The sequence below is a fragment of the Gossypium arboreum genome, chromosome 8 (assembly GCF_025698485.1).
Source record: "Gossypium arboreum isolate Shixiya-1 chromosome 8, ASM2569848v2, whole genome shotgun sequence".
NCBI lineage: Eukaryota > Viridiplantae > Streptophyta > Magnoliopsida > Malvales > Malvaceae > Gossypium > Gossypium arboreum.
The window spans coordinates 90179658-90196944 of NC_069077.1; the positions used below are offsets into that span (position 1 = coordinate 90179658).

The following is a 17287-nucleotide window of genomic DNA, read 5'->3' on the forward strand; positions in this document are numbered from 1 at the left end:
AAATGCAAAGAACATTAGAAACGGGGCAAAGATGGACTTACAATCAAGCTTGGGAGTTTTAAAAACCCTAGCCATGTCTTCCATCTCCATATACGGTTATGGCATGAGAAAAATGAAGAAGATGACATCTTTTTCTTAGTTATTTTGGCTTTATTTTCCAAATTACTAAAATATCCTTAATGAAAAATAAAGAAAAACATACCATGCCATGTCTATTTTTGTCCATTAATTACAAATGGGCTATTTGCCATTTAAGGATCTCCAATTTAAAAACCCATTACTCACAAGTACTTAGTACATTTGTGAACTAGAACACACATTTTACAATCTTTTACAATTTAGTTCTTTTGATTAAATTGAATGCCCAAACGTCAAAATTTTCCAACGAAATTTTCACGAAATTATTTCTTGAAATCGTAAACTATAAAAATATAATAAAAATAAAATTTTCTTCGTCGGATTTGTGGTCCCGAAACCACTGTTCCGACTAGGCCCAAAATCGAGATGTTACACATATAGCACCCCATACCCAGCCTGGATGCCAGGCCGAATTTCAAGATGCCACACCACCGTCTCACATCGATTTCATTGTAATTATTAGAGTTGAAATACATGCAGTTTCATTTTACTTTAATTATTCTAGCATTTATGAGAATATCAAGTCATGCAAGCTTAGTTTAGCGTTTAATCATACTAACATACGACAAACAAACATAGAATGTACATATCCCAAGCATTGGTGTAACACTCCTTATCCGAGTTCAAGGCCGGGACTGGGCACGAGGGATTACCATACTTAACCGCATGCATACATTCGTTTTCGAGTCACCAAGACTTGATTAAATTTAAAACTCTTTCGAACTTTGTTTAGACTCCTTAAAGTGGGCCTATGAAGTCTCAAACTTTCTTTGGAAACCAACTCGGGTCCTTAAACCGACTAAATAAAAATGACTCTTGAAACAGGGCAGACACCCGTGTGGAAGGGCAACACGCCCGTGTGGTCATTGTAACAAAGCCATGCTGATGGCCCATGTGACACACACGGCTTAAGCATCTAGGGACATGCCCGTGTCCCATACCCGTGTGAAATAAATTCTAAATTTGAACCTACAGGGGTTTTCACATGGCCTGTCGCACGCCCGAGTGTCCCTCACACGGCATGACACGCCCGTGTCCTAGCTCGTGTCTAAAAATCTTGACATTCTGTTTCTAACGTCAGCATCCATTTTAGGGCACATGGCCAAGGCACACGCCCGTGTGCTAGGCCGTGCCCTTCACACGGTTGAGACACACGGCCATGTCTCTACCCGTATGTTTATTACCATGCATACTGACTTGAAAAATTTACATGCAGGGGATACACGGCTGGACAGCACGCCCATGGAGCTGGCCGTGTGTCACACACAACCTAGATACACACCCGTGTGTCTACCCGTGTGGACAATATAAGGCTATTTACCAAGCCTTATGCCACCCTGAAACAAAATTGAATACCAACCAACATGTCAAAGTCGAATTTAATATGAGTTCTCAACCAACAACCATAGCTAAGGCCTATAAACATTTCACATTCGTAAAAGACTATCTTGCATCCATATAATGACTTACAATATTAGCCATTTTCCTTGGCCTTATACAAAATGAGTCAAATGTTAAAACAAGCCAACACCTTTGGCCCCAAAACAATGTGACTCAAAAATAAAATTAAAGGTTCCTATACATGCCATAATCAAAAGATAAAACTAGCTATACCAAGTGCTTCAAGGATAGTGTAACTGGCTTCAAATATATAGATGATGATCCTCGATCTACTTCGGCGGCACTATAAGATAATTGAAAGGAAATAGGGTAAGTATGGGAGCTTAGTAAGTACATATATGTAAATAAGTGTAATTAGAAATACATTCATCAAACCATGGTTTATCATACTTAAATGATATATCATTTTAATCTCACTACCTTACTCTTCACTTATTCTATGCATACTTACTACATCTCATCACATACTAAGGTCTTCATTCAGGAGTTTAGTATACATACCTGCAATTACCTGTAAAATAACTCAAATTCATTCTCTCTATTAACTTACCTCACTAGAAGTATCCCCAATCCATTCATCGAGTTACCCCTATAAACACTTGGAAATACCAATGAATACAAGGATAGTTTACTCCTAAGCACTATAAAAGTAGCCAAAGCTACCTCGTTTTTTGTAATACTTGCATATTTGAGCTACTCAAGGGCCTTTTCACCAAGTCAGTACCCAGACCCATAGCTCTATCATGCAATGCCCGCTCATTGAGCTACTCATGAGTCTGCACACAAAGTCAGTACCCGGACCAACATTACATATTTCACTTGTCTCATGAACTCAGACTCAACTTATGAGTTCAGACCACTCAATTTCTCATGGCTTACCTTTTTATATCCTATACTATTTTTGAGGTTCAGCGGGATATCGTATCTAACCTGACGTTGTTGCACTTGTTCATAATGTAGGTTGCTCTTACCTCGCATTATTTATACTTTTATGACATCGAGTAAAATTTATGATACATGATAAAAATAAAACATTTAAAAGTAAGCTACAATGACAGGTTATTTGCATATGTACTTACCTCGGTACAAAATGATGGGAACAAGCTTAATCCTCGTAAACTTTGTTCTTATCCCGATTAAGACCCGAATCACGCTTCTCTTGATCTATATTAATAAAATTCATTCATTTCATCAGCATATAAATCTAGATACTCAAAAATATATAATTGGGCAAAATGACCATTTTGCCCCTAGGCTTTCGCAAAATGATCATTTTACCCCTAGGCTCGAAATTCGATTTTAATCATATTTTCTCACTAATCAAGCCTAGCCGAATACTTTTTATACTAGAACCACTATTTCGTCTCTTTAACTTGGTATGAGAGTTGTAACAGCCTGATTTTGGGCCTAGTTGGAATAGTGGTTTCAGAACCACTATTCCGAAGCCAGATAAATTATTTTCATATTATTTTATGTGTGACGGCATGTTTATAAAGGTGCATGAAAATTTTGGTGAATTTATTTTAGCGATTGCATGCTTAATTACAGAAAAGGACTAAATCACATAAAGTGCAAAGCCCCATTTTGATAGCTAAGGTTGTTAATTTGCCATGAATCTTAATATGAAGGTCTTTAAAGGACAATTAGGTTAATTTTAGAAGGTGACCAGGCATAGGGGACAAGTTGGTCAAAAAGTCAAAAGTCTAGGTGGTTTGGTGAGTTAATTGAATAAAACAAAATGAAATGACTTCATCTTTTCATTCTCTTCTCCTACCACCGAAATTTTCAGCCATTATAAGGGTTTTTGAGCTTCAAAATTTCACCAACTTTAAACCTTTGCAAGTAAGGGATCTTGATGACTTTTCTTAAATATTATTGTACTTTTGAGACCCTTGTAGCATGAGCTTTCTAATAGGGGGACTATTTTGCAAGATGGTTGAAAGTCTAAGGTTTTTCCATGAGAGCATTTAGGTTGTTTGTTGAATTTTTATAGAAGAAAATGAGTCTTGGATAAACAACTTTTGTGAGGAAGTTTTCATAGAAACCCTAACTAAGGACCATTTTGCATAAGTTGTAAAATAGGTGATAAATGTATGAAATAATGAAAATTATAGACTTCTTCTAGTATAAAAAGTATTCGGCTAGGCTTGATTAGTGAGAAAATATGATTAAAATCAAATTTCGAGCCTAGGGGTAAAATGATCTCTCATAGTCTCCTCGGTTTCCCACGTGGCCTCTTTGACTCCGTGTCTCTACCATAACACTTTCACAAGGGGAATGTTCTTGTTCCTTAATCGCTTAACTTCTCGAGCTAGAATCTTAACGAGTTCCTTCCCATAAGACATGTCTGGTCTAATCTCCACTTCAGTCAGAGAAATCACATGTGAAGGGTCAAAGCGGTATCAGCGTAACATAGACACATGAAACACGTTGTGGATCTTTTCCAATGCCGATGGTAAGGCTAACCGATAAGCTACCGGTCCTATTTTCTTTATCACCTCATAAGGTCCGATAAAACGCGGACTCAATTTACCCTTTTTACCAAATCTGAGAACTTTTTTCCAAAGAGACACTCTCAAAAATACTTTGCCGCCGACTTGAAATTCGATCTCCTTTTGTTTCAAATCCGCGTAGGATTTTTGTCTATTCGAAGCGGCCTTTAAACAATCATGAATCACTTTAACTTTTTCTTCAATCTCTTTTATTAAGTTGACCTCATGAACCCGATTCTCTCTAAGCTCGGTCCCATACAAGGGCGTTCGGCACTTACGCCCATACAAGGCTTCGTAAAGTGCTATTTTCAAACTTGACTGATAGCTATTGTTATAAGCGAATTCAACCAACGGTAGATACTTCTCCCAACTGCCTTGGAACTCTAGGACACAACAACGCAACATATCCTCAAGGGTTTGAATTACTCTCTCCGACTGACTGTTGGTTTGCGGATGGAAAGCTGTGCTAAAATTCAACTTTGTTCTCAAAGATTCTTGCAACTTCTTCCAAAACCTCGAAGTAAACCTTGGGTCCCTATCTGAAATAATTGACAAGGGCACTCCATGAAGCCTCACTTGGAAATGTATAATTCGGCTAGTTTATCGAGTGAAAAATCCGTTCGCATCGGGATAAAGTGAGCCGACTTTTTCAGTTGATCAATCACGACCCAAATGGCATCTTTCTTCCTCGGAGTTACTGGTAAACTCGTCAAAAAATCCATAGTAATTCGATCCCACTTCCACTTGAAGACCATGATAGGCTGAAGTAAACCCGAAGGTACTTAGTGCTCGATTTTCACTTGTTGGCACACTAAGTGTATTGATATAAACTCCGAAATGTCTCTTTTCATACCCGGCCACCAATACATTTTCTTCAAATCATTGTACATTTTCATACTGTTGGGGTGTACCTACAAACAACCACTATGTGCCTCAATTAAGATTTTCTAAATCAACTCAGTATCTTTAGGAACACAAATCCTATCCCGAAACTTCAAGCAATCATCAGAATCAATCTGAAAATCCGACTCAACACCCGATTCACACTGAGTTCTCTTGGCTAACAATTCATTGTCACTATCTAAACTTCATGAATTTCTTGGAGAAATGTCGGTCTAGCTTTTAACTCAGCTAGTATCAAACCATCCTTTGACAATGAAAATTGGGCGTTTATTGCTCTCAGTACAAATAATGATTTTCTACTTAATGCATCGGCGACCACGTTCCCCTTACTCGGATGGTAGTCGATAACCAACTCATAATCTTTTAATAGTTTCTACCACCTCCATTGTCTCATATTTAAATCCTTCTGCGTCATCAAGTACTTAAGACTCTTATGATCAGTGTATACATGACATATCTCTCCGAACAAATAACGTCGCCAGATCTTTAAAGTAAACACTATGGCGGCCAACTCTAGGTCATGTGTCGGATAATTCTTCTCATGAGGTTTCAATTGTCTTGAGGCATAAGCTATAACCTTGCCTTCTTGTATAAGCACGCATCCCAACTCATTTAGAGAAGCATCACTGTAAACCACAAACTTTTTTCCTGATTCGGGTTGTGCTAATATTGTAGCCTCAGTCAAAAACTTCTTCAACTTCTCAAAACTCTATTGACACTTATCCGACCATTCAAACTTAACTTCTTTTTGCAATAACCTCGTCATGGAAGTAGCAATCATGGAGAAGTCATTTACAAATTGCCTGTAATAATCAGCCAAACCCAAAAAGCTTCTAACCTCGGTCACATTCTTTGGTGGTTTCCATTCAATAATAGAAGAAACCTTACTGGGATCAACCCTAATGCCATCGCTCGAGACAATGTGACCCAAAAATTTGACTTCTCAATGCCAAAACTCACTCTTACTAAACTTGGTGTACAATTGATTGTTTCTCAGAGTCTGTAGAACGATTCTCAAATGTTCGGTATGCTGTACCTCATCTCTAGAATAGGTCAGGATGTCATCAATAAATACAATGACAAACTTATCCAAGTATGACCGAAAAATCCTATTCATTAAATCCATAAACATGGAAGGAGCATTTGTTAAACCGAAAGGCATGACGAGGAACTCGTAGTAACCATACCTCGTCCTAAAAGCAGTCTTAGGCACATCGGACTCTTTAACTCTTAATTGATAGTAGTCGAATCTCAAGTCTATCTTAGAAAACCATGCTGCTCCTTTCAATTGATAGAACAAGTTATTAATCCACGGCAACAAATATTTATCCTTGATTGTCATCTTATTTAACTACCGGTAATCTATGCACAGCCTCATGGAACCATATTTAATTTTCACAAAAGACACCGGAGCATTCCACGGTGAAAAGCTTGGTCTCATAAAGCCCTTTTCGGTCAATTCTTGCAATTGTGACTTTAGTTCCTTCAACTCAATCGGAGCTATTCGATACGGAGCAATCAAAATAGGCATTGTCCCTGGCATTATCTCTATACCAAATTCAACTTCTCTATTAGGGAGTAACCCGGGCAATTCTTCCAAAAATACGTCCGCATATTTGTATACAACTGGTCTGTCTCAACCTTCAGCTTAGACTCCTTAGCATTCATTATAATAGCCAAATAAGCTTCACAACCTTTCCTCAAACATTTCCGGGCAGACGTTGAGGATATCACAATAGGAAAATTCTCTGGTTCATCTGATTTAACCTAAAGAGTTTCACTATTTTCACATTTTAATTTAATAACTTTTTGCCTACAATTTACTACAGCATCATGGAGTGTCAACCAGTCCATACCCAAAATGACATCAAACTCATTGAATGGTAACAACATCAAATCGGCCAGAAAATAGTGCCCTCTAACTATCAAGGGACATTTCTTGCATACTTTATCGACTATCACATGCTTGCCTAGTGGGTTTAACACCTTAATTACAAACTCCGTAAACTCAACCGGTATTTTCATGTTAGACACTAATTTCATGCACACATACAAATGAGTAGAGTGAGGATTAATCAAAACAATTACAATATTATCATAGAGAGAAAATGTACCGGTGATCACATCGGGAGAAGATGCATCTTCACGTGCTGTATGGCGTAGGTTCTAGCCGGAGCTCTAGCTTCTGATCTAACTGTGGTGTCTCTTGTTACATTCTTGTTGCTAGTCGCATTTTCGATATTCTTCTAAGGTCTTCCTTTAGAATTGGTGCCACTTGGCCTTGCATCTTGAAATTTTTCTTTCTCGTTCATCTCAAGACAATCCTTGATAAAATAGTCTTGAAAACCACATCGAAAACAAGATCCATTGTTCATTCTACACTTGCCAAAATGGCTTCTATCACAATGCTGGCACTCTGGTTGAGAACACGTTACCCACATTAGCAACTGATGTAGCCTGAGATTTAGAATCAGAGTCTTGTTTTTTACGATCTCTATACGAGTGTCCAACTGACACATGAGAATGAGAGTAAACGTCTCTGGATTTCTTAGACTGAGATGGAAATGATTTGCTTAAATGTCCCTTTCTTGCTTCTCTAGTCTCTGCCTCAGTTTTTTTCTTCTCCTTAATCAATTCTTTGGCCTTATAAGCCAGATTAACTAGCACTACAAACTCCTTCAATTTAAGGACACTTACTGACAATCGAATATCCTCATTAATTCCGTCTTCAAACCTTCAACACATCTTAACCTTAGAGGACACACACTCCTGAGCATACTTACTAAGTCGGACGAACTCCCTTTCATAATCAGTAACCGTCATGCGGCCTTGCTTCAAGTTAAGAAATTCCTTATGCCTTTGATCCATGAATCTCTCACTTATATATTTCTTCTGGAAATTCCTCTTGGAAGAATTCCCATGTGACCCTCTCAGGAGGTATTGCTGAAACTAATGTTTTCCACCAGTGGTATGCTGAGTCCCTCAACAAGGATATGGCACACTTTAAGCATTCTTCAGGTGTACAAGATAATTAATCGAATACCCTAATGGTATTCTCAAGCCAGAACTCTACCCTTTCGGGATCATCATCCTTATTTGCACGGAACTCCTCGGCTCCATGCTTTCAGATCTTGTTCACTGGGGGTTTATTTAGTCTCACAAAATCCATACCCTGCAGTGGTACGCGGATAGGTTGAGGGATAGGTAGAGGTGGAGGGGGTTGAGCATTCAGTTTTGCTTGGACGAACTCCGTGTACCATTCTTTCATCATGTGGAGAAAGGCTTCCCGAGCCCCTTCTCCCCCTCTCTGGCTAACCATGAGAGGTCGATAATCGGATGGCACTGCCCCTTCAGCAGGAGCCGGTGCATTACTTTATACATCGTCTGCCATAGTTCGATCGGGATCCATTACCATAAGAAAACATGATAACAAATTCAGGAGCCATCACACTATCACAATTTATTTATGGCATGTATACTTAGACTTATACACACGCTATATTAATTTGAGAATCGACTAAACCATAGCTCTGATACCATTAAATTTAACACCCCTAACCTGAGTCTGAGGCTAGGACTGGGCACGAGGCATTACCATACTTAACCACATGCATACATTCGTATTCAAGTCACCAAGACTTAATTAAATTTAAAACACTTTTGAACTCTATTTAGACTCCTTAAAGTAGGTTAACGAAGTCTCAAACTTTCCTTGGAAACCAACTCGGGTCCTTAAACAGACTAAATAAAAATGACTCTTAAAACAAGGCACACGCCCGTGTGGAAAGGCAACACGTCCGTGTGGAAGGGCAACACGCCCGTGTGGAAGGGCAACACGCCCGTGTGGTCATTATAACATGGCCATACTGATGGCCCGTGTGACAAACACAACCTAAGCATCTAGGAACACGCCCGTGTCCCATACCCGTGTGAATTAAATTCTAAATTCGAACCTACAGAGGTTTTCACACAGCCTGTCACACGCCCGTATGTCCCTCACATGGCCATGACACGCCCTTGTCCTAGCCCATGTCAAAAAACCTTGACATTCTATTTCTGACGTTAGCATCCATTTTAGGGCATACAGCTAAGGCACAAGCCCGTGTGCTAGGCTGTGCCCTAACGCAGCTGAGACACATGCCTATGTCTCTACCTGTGTGTTTACTACCATGCATACTGACTTGCAAAATTTACGTGTAGAGGACACACGGGCAGATACCAAGCCCATGGGGCTGACTGTGTGTCACACACGGCCTAGACACACATCCGTGTGTCTACCTGTGTGGATAATATAAGGCTATTACCAAGCCTTATGCCACCCTGAAACAAAATTGAATACCAACCAACATGTCAAAGTCAAATTTAATATGAGTTCTTAACCAACAACCATAGTTAAGGCCTATAAACATTTCACATTTGTAAAAGACTATCTTGCATCCATATAATAACTTACAATATTAGCCATTTTCCTTAGCCTTATACAAAATGAGTCAAATGTTAAAACAAGCCAATACCTTTGGCCCCAAAACAATGTGACGCAAAAATAAAATCAAAGGTTCCTATACATGCCATAATCAAAAGATAAAACTAGCTATACCAAGTGCTTCAAGGATAGTGTGACTGGCTTCAACTACGTAGGCGACGATCCTCGATCTACTTCAGTGGCACTATAAGATAATTGAAAGGAAATAGGGTAAGCATGGGAGCTTAGTAAGTACATATATGTAAATAAGTGTAATTAGAAATACATTCATCAAACCGTGGTTTATCATACTTAAATGATATATCATTTTAATCTCACTATCTTACTCTTCACTTATTCTATGCATACTTACTACATCTCATCACATACTAAGGTCTTCATTTGGAGGTTTAGTATACATACCTGCAATTACCTGTAAAATAACTCAAATTCATTCTCTCTATTGACATACCTCACTAGAAGTATCGCCAATCCATTCATCGAGTTACCCCTTTGAACACTCAGAAATACCAATGAATACACGGATTGTTTGCTCCTAAGTACTATACAAGTAACCAACGCTATCTCGTACTTTGTAATACTTGCATATTTGAGCTATTTACAGGCCTTTTCACCAAGTCAGTACCCGGACCCATAGCTCTATCATGTAATGCCCGCTCATTGAGCTACTCACGGGTCTACACATAAAGTCAGTAATTGGACCCACATTGCATATTTCACTTTTCTCATGAACTCAGACTCAACTAATGAGTTCAGACCACTCAATTTCTCATGACTTACCTTTTTATATCATATATTATTTTCGAGGTTCAACGGGATCTCGTATCTAACTTGACGTTGTTGCACTTGTTCATAATGTAGATTGCTCTTACCTCGCATTATTTATACTTTTATGACATTGAGTAAAATTTATGATACATGGTAAAAATAAAACATTTAAAAGTAAGCAACAATGACACGTTATTTGCATATGTACTTGCCTTTACAAAATAATGGGAACGAGCTTAATCCTCATAAACTTTGTTCTTATCCCGATCAAGACCCGAATCACGCTTCTCTTGATCTATATTAATAAAATTCATTCATTTCATCAGCATATAAATCTAGATACTCAAAAATTTATAATTGGGCAAAATGACCATTTTGCCCCTAGGCTTTCACAAAATGATAATTTTACCACTAGGCTCGCAATTCGATTTTAATCATATTTTCTCACTAATCAAGCCTAGCCGAATAATTTTTATACTAGAAGAAGTCTATAATTTTCATTATTTCATACATTTATCACCTATTTTACAACTTATGCAAAATGGTCCTTAGTTAGGGTTTCCATAAAAACTTCCTCACAAAAGTTGTTTATTACCTATCCAAGACTCATTTTCTTCCATAAAAATTCAACAAACAACCTAAATGCTCTCATGGAAAAATCCTAGACTTTTAACCATCTTGCAAAATAGTCCCCCCATTAGAAAGCTCATACTAAAAAGGTCTTAAAAGTACAAAAATATTTAAGAAAAGTCATCAAGATCCCTTACTTGCAAAGGTTTAAAGTTGCTGAAATTTTGAAGCTCAAAAACCCCTCTAATGGCTGAAAATTTCGGTGGTAGGAGAAGAGAATGAAAAGATGAAGTCATTTTGTTTTATTTTATTCAATTAATTCACTAAACCACCTAGACTTTTGACTTTTTGACCAACTTGTCCCCTATGCCTGGTCACCCTTCTAAAATTAACCTAATTGTCCTTTAAAGACCTTCACATTAAGATTCACGGCAAATTAACACCCTTAGCTATCAAAATGAGACTTTTGCACTTTATGCGATTTAGTTATTTTCCGCAATTAAGCATGCAATCCCTAAAATAAATTCACCAAAATTTTCATGCAACCGTTACAATTGGGACCACTTTGCAAATTTTCCCAAAAATGTTACGTAGGTATCGGTACCACCTCTATGGCATCGATATTTCCTTTAAGTGGTATCAATACCACCTAGAAAATCGATACCAAACTTGCATTCTGATTCTCAGCAAATTTCAAAACATCAAAAAATATCGGTACCTTTCATAAGGTATTAATAATTACACCACGAGTATCGATACTCAGGCTAAGGTATCGATACCAAATTGATATTTTGATTCCCTGCACTTTTGAAAATACATAGGTATCATTCTAAAAGCAGTAATATCGATACTGCTGCTTCTAGGTACAAAAATTCAGCATATAAGAGCATTTAAATCATTCAAACTTAGTCCCTAAACATTGTGTTTCATTTACCTAGTCACATATGCATCAAAATGTCTAAACAATAAACCAAACACTATGTCCAAGTTCACAAGCTTCCTAAACATATGCAATATACAAGTAATCCCCAATATGTCTTAATAAACCGATATAAATGTCTACCACATTTCTTTTTTATTCCCTAGAACTAGAATAAGCAAAACATCTAGATAAAGAGTAAAGAATGGCTTAGATCAATCCTCGACGACCACACCTCTCACACCAAGAACGCAACTACTTTGCAAAGGATAAAATGGAGTCAGTGAGCTTGACAAGCTCAATGAATGCCTAGAACAACCATTACGTAAACAATTTGTCATGCACCAATCAAACAACATATAGATTAATCCCAAAACATCATTAACTAAGTGACATGATTCACATATTTAGTCATATTCCATGTATTCTTTTACATTTTATTTAGACGAACGTTTAGGCATACATATATCAATTTTCCGTTACACATCAATCACATATAAGCACATATAATTACATGTAGTCACATTAGTTACAGAGTATGATAATTTGACTCTTGAGTTTATGAAATATAAAGTGGACTCTATTACCACACATAAAATACACGGATCTCAAACACACCACACATAAACTCATAGAGTCAAACATATCCCTTAAGCGAAGCATATAGTTAACACTCTCCAACACACCACACACATATATATCCCAGTGAATGGAGCTTGGCTCACACTCCTTTATCTCTCCAAAACTGTCCCTGGGCCTTAGCTCCCCATATATCACAATCACAAATAAGTAAGTACTGACAATCCTATAGCATGCCAACTATATCCAACGGTTTCATTAAATCATAAGGCCAAAATATCCATAATGGCATCAAATATTACTTACCGATTGTCCGCATAATCATATCATTAGCATATTATACACACTGTCACATGGCATGAATAACATAGCTTCGTATTTACTGTCATAACATTCATCCCAACATGTTCACATTTCATCATATTATAATCCTCTTTATCACAATTCACAAACATATTTATCACACATTTAGCATAGGTAAAAGAACACTTACAATCGGAATTTAGAGAAGGGGTTTAGGCTACCTTTAAATTTCCAAATACACAATGAATCGCTTATAAGCATCTATTCTAAAACACTCACCAAAATATTCGCTTTTGCAGAAAAACTGAAAGCTTAGACAAGCTTCACTTTGCCGTTATCTTTACTCGTTGAAGGTCCTATCGACTCCTTCACTTCAATAAGACAAACCGACATATTCAGTCAGTAACTCACCTCAAACAGCCAAAAACACAAGCCTAAGCTACATTCTTCTCTAACCAACACCTTTAGTACAACAAACTTAAAATTTAAATAACTCAGTTTACGCTTAATCTCTTTGTATGAAATAAATTCCATTCATCTACAATTAATTCCCAACCTTTAAACTTCACGAAACTATGCGTTTTAAGGTATTAAAAATTTTCGACAAGTTTTGGCCATTACAACAAAAATTCATTAAAACTCGAGAAATGCTTGACGAAACTTCAAGGTTACTTTAGAAAACTTCTAATTAGGTTAAAACTAATTGAAAAACATTTTAAAACCAAGTTTTTATTCGCAAACTCAAAATTCACTATTAAAGACTCGATTTTCGACTTTTTTTTAAAACATGCATTTTAATGGCTAAAAATTCAGTTTAAAGAACTAGATAACATTTAAAGCTAATAAGAAAACAATTGATTACATTTGACGGAAGAAAAACGAAGTTTTTGACACAAATTTGAGAAACCCACGCTCAAGGAAGATGATAAAATTGGTGAGACTTTTGGGTGTTTTCTTGGAATATTTTGAAGATAAATGGTTTGAGAGTTGACAGAAATCAAAAGGGGGAAGAATTAGCAACCAAAATTAATGAAGAGAGCTTGAGAGAGCAAAAACGACACAAGTAAGAATACAGCAAAGCTTTTTACGTGAAACAAACTGGGAAGGGGGTTTTAGGTTTTTTTTTTGAAAAATTGGTTTAATTGTTTATAAAGACTCATAACTTTAACCTTTTTACAAATCAGTCCATTTTTTAAAATTAAAGACATTTAATACTCATTTCCAAAAATTGACTTAATTTTATGAAAACCATTGTCAAAAACATTATCGAGTACAAACCTTACGAAATTCTAAGCTCATATAGGCCAAAATTCTTAAAATATCCTTAAAATTCCCCTTACCAACATATTTACAACAGACTATGGAAAATGCAACTTCCAGAAAAATCAAAATTACAACTTGGCGCATTTTCAGTAACTTTATTCCTAACTATTACAATCTTTACAATTAGCGGATTCGCGCATCCCCACTGTGTTCTCATTGTTTGGCAGCGCCTGAAACTGTGGAACATGATTTCTGAGACTGCATCTCGACATCGAGTGTTTGGGCAGAGTTGTATGTCACATGGCCACGAGCATTAGACAATGTCTCTTTTTAGGACTAACTGTTTAATGTTTTTACTGTGCATGATAGTTCGGTTTCTAGATCTGTGGTGTGTGCTTTGTGGTTAATCTGGTATGCTAGAAATCGCCTAGTGCATGAAAATAAAATTGTTTAGATTCAGGACATTATCTGTAAGGTGCGATCTTACCTGCTGGAGCTTGGCGCAGTGCATGTGAAGTTGCTTGGGCGTCCGATTGGTTCTGAGCGTTGGCGGCCTCCTGAACGACCTTGTTTTAAACTAAACTTTGATGCTGCTTTCCATGTGCCTATGTTGCGGTCCTGTGCAGGAATTGTTGTTAGATATTACCTTGGTTTTGTACTTGGCTACACATCAATAATTAACTCGCACATTCCTACCGCTTTTGCAGCTGAAGCTTTGGCCTGCTACCATGCTTTTTGTTTGGGGATTGATTCGGGCTTACAGGAAGCAATCTTTGAAGGTGATTCCCTTATTGTCATTCAAAAGATTAACTCCCCTATCCATGATGAGTCAGTTATTGGGCCATACATTCGGGATATCAAGGCTTTAGTCAGATGCTTCTGCTATTGTCATTTCATGCATGTTTCCCATGGAGGAAATTCCGTGGCCCACACCTCTAGGGGTGGGGGACGTAGTTTTGAGAGGAGCGGAGTCCCTGACTTTGCTCTACAGGTCGTGGAAAGGGATCGTCACGTCGCATTTGCTAGGGAGTCGGCCTCTTTTGTGGGACCGTTTGCTGCTTGATTTGCGTTGGTAGAGTCTGGTTTTCTCGGATGTGGGTCGGCGGCATGGTGGTTTCTTGACATTCGTCGGTGCTTTCTTGGTCGCTCAGGTCTTCTTCCAGATCTTTGTGTGCTTCGGTTCCTCTGGTTTAGCTCCGTGATGCCTCTATGATCGTCTCTGGCCACCATCTTCGGTGTTTGTTTGGTTTCGGCAATGTCTCTTTGGTTCAAGTTCCAAAGGGTTTCTGTTTCAGCTCCTCGTTCTTGCCTTGTTTCGTTTTGTTGCGTTTGGGAGTTGCTTGCACTATTTAGGTTTTTGTTTTGTTTTTTAGTTACCTGTTTGTTTTGTTCTTTTTTGGACTTCATTTGACTCTGTTTGGGCTTGGGCTCTTTTCTTTGGCTTTGGGCTTTAGGACATTTTTGTTGTTTTCTTTTGTGTTTTGTTTTAATAGAAGCCTGGTTTTTCTCAAAAGAAAAAATTGATATTCTCCATTAAAAATTTCATTTAATAATATTTGCACCAAATTTGGGAATATGTAGGTATTTTTAAATTGAATGAAGTATAATGTTAAATTTGATTTTTAATATATATATATATATATTTATTGTTGTCTCTATTCTTTTCTTGAGCTTAATTTTATCATTAAATTTTTAAAAGAATTAAATTACTTTTTATTAAAAGAAATGCTAACTAAAACATTAAGTTTTTAACGGCATGGCAACCTGCGTGAGATTTCAATGATACTTTATACTTTTTATGTCATGTTAATGAATAATTTAAAATTATAAAATATTTAAAATTTAAAAAATTAGTATGAAGTATTCATAGATTGTCATATGGGCGCAATGTTTAATATTGTAATGTTTTAATTAGTATTTTGGGTAAAAATAATAAATTGATATTTTGAAAAGGTTGATAATTAAATTTAATTCTTTTAAAAGTTTAAAAGTAAAATTTAACGAAAAAATTAAATAAAGGCGAAATTGTTATAAGGTATGGATGTTGAAGGTAAAAGTTGAACTTATGAATTTGAATTAATAATAATCAATTAATTGATTTGTTTAATAGGTATAAAAATATTTTAATTAATTGCGAAAAAGTCTTTTCACAAAATCACAATTGTTTTTTCCTTTTGGATCGTCAAATACATTAAAATCGTTATTTAAAATCTTTAAAAATGATTGCTGATTTTGATTTTTCAATAAAGTTTTCTTTAGTAGGGTAAAATCTATGAATCATCCATAACGTTTTATCAATGCTTCAATTTCATTCATGATTTTTAGCTGTTGCATTATATATATATATATATATATATATATATATATTATGACTCATGAACGAAACTTTATTTTTAAAATTGAGATAAAAATTAAATATGATTTTAGTTGAAATAATAAAATTATGATATTAATGATATGTTTTAGGTTTAAATTCTATTGTGTGTAATTATTTTCTAGATCTTTATATGAAAAGATAAAATGTTTTAAAAATATATCTATTACTTTATTAAAATAAAGGACTTTTAGTAACTTAATGATCAAGTTGGAATTAATTGATGGGTGTTATAAACTCAATTAAATTTTTTTAATTTAACTCAATAATATATATTAAATTCAAAGCCTATAAAAAGTAAAACAAATTTATGTGGATAGAATTTTTTTGACACATGAGTACTTTTAAAATTCACTGTGTTACATTTAGTATTTTATTATTTTAAAAATTAATTATATAAAAATTAATTTCATATATAAATAATTTGAATTACTATTTATATATAAACTTAAAAATCAATAATTTCAGTCAAAAGAAAGAAATCAATGTTGATTTTCTTTTAATAATACTAGGTTACAACATATGTAAGTAAAAAGCTTATATAAAAAATTTGATATAAAAATTAAATATGAAATTGGTTGAAATGATAAAGTTAGTAGAGTAAGAATTATAATATTTTAGGTTTAAATTTTATAATTTTTATTATACAAAATACTCTCAAAAGAATATTTGTTACCTTTTAAAAAGAATACTTTTTTTTTATAATTTTACAATTGAGTAATGGATCACACTAACTCATAGATTTGCACTAAATTTAGGAATATGTAGGTATTTTTATGGAATAGATAGGCGTTCTTAATTTAAATTAATATTAATTAATTGGATTTTGTTAATTGATCTCTAAATTAATTATGGGTAAAAAATATCTAATTAATTTTAAATAAAACATTTTCACAAAATTCATACAATTTTTAGAGTAAAATATGTCAAAAACTTTAAAACTTTTGTCTTTTGTTTACAAATATAAATATTGATTACTATTTTTAAAAATGTCAATTTTTTAAAAATGATTAGATTAGCCCATTTTTCAAAAAATTATGGGTCTAGGCCAATTTTATAAAAACGCTTCCAGCAGGAAACATTTTCAATGTATT

At 35.5% G+C, this 17287-nt stretch overlaps 1 long non-coding RNA gene across 1 annotated transcript; it reads right to left on the reverse strand.

Moving 5' to 3' along the window:
• Positions 1–9326: 9326 nt before the first annotated feature.
• LOC108465136 (uncharacterized) lies at positions 9327–15191 on the reverse strand. The gene is made up of 3 exons (XR_008269674.1): positions 14516–15191; positions 14307–14437; positions 9327–9601 (listed from the first exon to the last, which is right to left on the reverse strand). It is a non-coding gene; the product is annotated as an uncharacterized LOC108465136 (long non-coding RNA).
• Positions 15192–17287: the final 2096 nt, after the last annotated feature.